Below are 5,734 nucleotides of genomic sequence, written 5' to 3'. Positions count from 1 at the left end.
GCGGTGAAGGTTTACCACTTAATGAGCTTATTGATCTCTGAAATAAAGGAGAGGTACAGTCAGGACGAATATTGTCGCCTGCTATTGGGACTATTAGGTCGCGCCTGAAAGCTAAGCTAAGTCGATTGAGCTACAGAGATGGCGTATTTACGCATTAGCTCTCACATTGTGACCCCTTGAGAATTTATATCCCTCATGACATAGATCTCAAGCTAGAGATACTTCACGAGCTCCATGATCCACCATCGAGTGGGCAATGGGCTGCCAATAGACATTCGTACGAGTATCAGAGAGATTTTGATGTCTATATCGATGGGTCCCAACTATATTCGCTCCTGCGATCATTGTCAGTGCATAAAGCCTGCACCGATCAGCAGTGCGTCGTTGAAGCTGCTGCCAGTTGCAACGGATTGTCGGAAGTCGGTTAGTCTGGACTTCATGTTTGGCATGCCGCCTGACCATTAGGGTGAGACGGGACTCGTCGTCTTTGAAGACAGACTAAACAAAATGCTGCATTTGGCACCAGTAAAAAACATCGATCACATGGAATCAAACAGCTCTCTTGTGCCTTAACAATGTGCACTAGCTATGCTGGATGCCCGAGTCCAAAGTATCGAGTCGGGATCCACATTTTACGTCGGATTTTTCGCGCCATGTGTTTGAGCTGCTGGATAGCAAGCTCCACATGTCTACAGCCGATCATTCCCAAGCGATAACCAAACGGAACCTGCCAATGGGGTCGTGGTGGATGTATTGAGCTTGGTTGCGACTCCCGATAATCGAGCAAGCAATTGCTCTTCGTGGAAATTGCTATCAATAACACTGTCCACGTCTGTACAGGTGAGACACGATTTAAAAAACGGACTGCGCCATCCTCGGACGCCAGTCTTGTTTGTGCACAGCCCGATTTTTAGTAGGGAGGGCCCTTCACTACGCTCAGTACGAAAGAGGGACACAATTTCGTCAATATCAAGAGGACCCATGAGGGTATCATGTCAACGACGGAAACTTGCCGTAGTGACCCTGGCAGTTTAGCAGTGGTTATTATGGGGTCACGGAAAGAAACAATTTTGTACATAAACAGTAACGATGTTTGGTCACTGCAATGACCGACCTCTCAGCGGTGTCATAGGCGAGTCTGCTGGTAAGGGCATGAGCGAGACTCAACGCTTTGTGGATGAACGATTGGCTACCACGCAAAAAGTTTGTGAAGCGCACAAGTCGAGCAACAGCAATACTCGGACAAACATGATCGCAAAAGCAATAGACCCTTTAGAGTAGAAAAAGTACTATTAAGTACTGCTACCCTACCTAAAATGCAGTTTTTGTACTAATTGGAGAAACTGCGAAATTATTGCCGCGTTTCATTAGGCTGTTTACGTGGTCGAAGAGGTGGGTACTTAAATTGTAGGCTCACACTCCGCCGTATTACGTGGGTCGTCTGAAACGGTATGTAGTTCCGAAAATAAGATCATATTTGAAAGGTCCTAGACGCGACGAATGGATAGATGCTTTTAATGAATAATTCGCAGCGCACAAGAGCGACGGTGTCTAATCGATATGATAATTTTTCGGCCTAAGGATTGCTAGATTTCTCAAAGGAGTGGGTAAATGAGATAAAAACCGAATCAAATGGAAATACATCACGTTTGAAAGCACGTCTTGTCGCTACGGGCAACAAACGGGTATTTGACGTTGACTATTTGATAGCAATTGCCAAAATTAGGTTGATAAGAAATGTGAAAGCGATTTTAGCACGGATTGTCACATGGGGTGTATCCGCCAAATATAATGATGCTTTAATATTTACTCAAGACTTATATGGGAGAGCATTTTAAACATGTTTGGCAAACAAATTAGCGATTGATTGTGTGCAGAGCCCAAAGAAAGTTGTTATACGGCTGCATAAGAGCCAGTATGGATTAAAGCAGGCAGGGCGACTTTAGAGCCAATTGCTTCACTCTATTTAATAAATGTCGGTTTCATTTAATGCATTACGAACATGTGTGTTTAACAAGCGCAATATTACTCGTAGGTGTCAACGTTGATGACATTCTTGTGATGGTAACTAGCTCTAAGGAGGTGAAACAATTTTTTTGGGAGTATGCAGCGGTCAGCTGGTAGCATGTTTCTAGGCGTGTAAATCAAATATAGCGAGTAATTTGGCCAAAACAAGACCAAAAACCAACAATAAGCGATACAACTATGCGATGTTGGACTAGAAGACGCGAAATACGACGTGTGTGCCAAAGGAATGCTTGCTACGAGTCGCAGTTACTGCTGCTTTGAATCGCTTGTACACACAACCTGACATCGCGCAAGGCGACCAGACAGACGCACAAGCCATAGGATGTACGACTGAAAGGCGGTGCTATGAGCTGCTCGCTATCTTAAAAGTTTTGGAGACATTTAAATAGCAATAAAAACTTGGTTGAATGATTGAGTCGATTTAAATTCACCTCGTTCAGCGATTGCAAATCAGCGGCTGATAAGCATGATCGGAAGTCACTTACCGGATGCGCAATCCTTATAACCGCGATGCTTGTGAGTTGAACTTATGAAAGCATGGCAGAGTGGCATCGTCGACAATGGAAGCGGAGTTTGTGGCTGCATCTAAAGTTGCTCTTGAGTTGCTAAAAAATCGAGAAATGCAACGAGTTTGGTTTGTCGATTGGGTTGCGATGTCAATGTGCGTGGACAATCGAGCGGCACTAAGTCGAAACGAGGCGTCGCGTCGGCAAAGCAAAGCATATTGACATGCGAGTGAGCTCTTTATGTGAATACACCGGAAATGATGTCAGCAGATGCTCTGCCAAAGGCACGAAACGCAATGAAGATGATGGAAATGTGCAAGTTGTTAGGTATAACTTAATTACCGATGAGTGCCGAAGCGCTAAAATCGCCAGAGCAGCCATCGTGCTAGGAGAAGCAAGAATCCAGTGCCCCCGAGAAGAAGTGACAGAATTGACCATCTGAGCTACTGTTAGGGCGATTTGAGACAGGTGGTGTCTGCTGACTGATGTGTCAGTTTTGCATGGATGATGAGTGCGGTTGTACTGATTTCATCTCAGTATACTTTAACCAGCACGGTTGCATTTAACAACATATTGGTGCTGAAAAGATATTGATCTTATAGCACTTCCGAAGGTAACTTTCGAGATTTATCAATTGCCAACGCTCGAATCGCAACGGCTCTCGCATGATTTGCGTAGTGACAAAGTCCAGCAGATCTGCGTGCTTGTTACATTTGACAAGTACGTGGCCGATATTCGGTCGGCAATAGTATTTCTTGAGAACGAACGGGTTCTCAGAAGCTCATCGTAGGACGAAAGTGTCGTCAAAAACAAGACTCGGACTGAAGGCCTTACGTCTCGATCCTGGAAGTCTTTAAAGACAAATTTTTACTTGAAGACTTGATAGAACTTAGAAAAAATTCCCTGAATTCGTACCGTGTCAGTGCCTAAGGATAAAAGCACTTGACACGTAATCGATCTGATACCAGGTTTGAAATACTTCGTGACCACTGCCTCTAGAACAAATATTAGCGATCGACAAGCTCTTTGCTGATCGCTTTGCAGCAAGCGATATAAGAAAGGCAACCTCCCGACATAGCTCTCAGACTTTCTGCGTGCCTAAAGCAACACGAGGGCGGTGGATTGTGTATGCGGTCAACAAATTGTACGCTGCAACATACTGACTCAAACGCTAATACCACGAAAAGACGTTATCATTAAGTTCCATTTTCTCGTCAATGGATCTGATGGATTGATTCTATCCGATCCTTCTGCGTGAACAGAATATCCCGTTCACAGCAGTAAGCACCTCAAGCGAGAAATACGAGAAAGGCTAGAAATGCCACAGGGGCTTAGTAATGGCCCTTCAAAATTCAAAAGATGTGTATTCAATCTCGAGAGATCGGTACGGGATTTCGCACCGAGTTATTTTGACGATGTCTTTATTCATAGCGGAGCCATGAGCGGAAATTCGGTCGTTGAGACATCGTACCCACTTCCAAAGGTTTTTTACTTAAGCATAAGCATTATTTGTATGCAGATATCAAGAAGTGTATTTTCGCTGCAAGCAAAATACCACTTCTTATGTGCATTGCGGGTAAACACGGTGTACGTCCTGATCCAGAAATATCAAGGCGATCACAGACTGGCCTGTGCCAGTAAATGTAAAGACGCTTCGAAATTCCTCAGCTTAGCAGAATACTTACATAAGGGTTACCGCAATTATGCCGATATGAAAGAATATATTTCTTCTTTGTTGAACAAAAATGTAAAGTTGTCATACTATGCTGACTGTCAGTGCTTCTTGAAAAGTAAGAATGCAAAGCTTGATGCAATCGCTAATTCTGGTGATTGCGAACCAAGACAGAGCATCTCATGTGGTCTGTGACGCCTGCGATTTTGCAATCGGCTATGCGTCAATGCAAATTGATACAGCCGACCTAGAGCGCGTCATCTGTTATCAATCGCGTCAGCTTTAACCAGCTGATCGTAATTATTCAGTGCATGAAAAGGAACCCCTAGCCGTGAAATACACACTAGCTTAGTTTAGGGTCTATCTCTTGGGAGATAGACCGTTCAATGTATATACGGACCATGAGTCTTCACGCACGGCCGTAAACAGTCCACACATCTCGCAAAGAATTGCGAGATGGTTGTTTTTTTCGCGGAGTATTACTTCTCCGTGGTGTATAATCCCGTACAACTTAACGTTGTCGCTGATGACCTTTAGCGCCGGCCCGATTTTGAGCCGGCTGCGCAAATTAACAGTGAGCATAAGGCCACTGTTGCACTGTTGCAACAATACGTGTTCCATCGTCAACACTTCTTGACGACTTAGAAGAGCTTATAAAGAAGATAAGGCTCTTAGAGGGTTGATAAATTACCTTAGAAATCCATCTTAACAAAACGATTGTCAAAATTGTATCGATCCTCAACAGAGCGATATACAACACGCCATGTTTTATTGCATTATACATCCATTGCTGACGACACTTCTCGTGTCATCATCCCTACCCATAATTATTTGCATTTACGTGCCACGATGCACCAATAAGTGGTTATCGTGGGCGTGAAAAGACTTGTTTCACGATAGGTTGTGACATCTACTGGTCATACCAGTATGAGTTCGTCCGCAAGTACATACGCGCTTGCGAAGTTTGCCAACGGGCGAGGCACACTGCTTAATCCCGTACTCCGTTACAGCCTCTACCTATTTCAGCAAAGTGTTGGCAGTCCGTACCTATGAAAATGTCTTCAGATATCTAGAATACAATCACAAGAATAATGTTATTCTTGTGTATATTGATCATTCCTTTCAGCAAAATGAAACATATTGCTGCAGCTCCAGAGTCGGTTACAGCGAAAGCCTGTGCTGGTGTCGATGTTGACACGCTATTTGACTCCATAAATGAATTCGTGAGTTGGTCTCAGATCGTGACTACCGGTTCACGACAGAGTTTCAGCAATCTGTGTTCAAATCACTTATAGCACAGTTGAAAACTTCAACATATCACCATCCTGAAACAGATGATCAGACAGATCAGCAAATCGTATGCTCAAATGGATATTTCGCGGACACGCCGACTCATTTACGAGTTGATGCGAGCTCTTGCCGATGGTAAGAATTTGTCATCAACAATTCAGTGCATGCATCCACAAAGTATAAATCGTTATTCGCAAATTGGTTTACGTTATCTACGTATAACCGACTTATATAAGAG

This window comes from Bremia lactucae, linkage group LG19 (assembly GCF_004359215.1).
Source record: "Bremia lactucae strain SF5 linkage group LG19, whole genome shotgun sequence".
In the NCBI taxonomy this organism is placed as follows: domain Eukaryota; phylum Oomycota; class Peronosporomycetes; order Peronosporales; family Peronosporaceae; genus Bremia; species Bremia lactucae.
The sequence above is the reverse complement of the archived record's forward strand: the minus strand, read 5'-3'. Positions refer to the sequence as shown.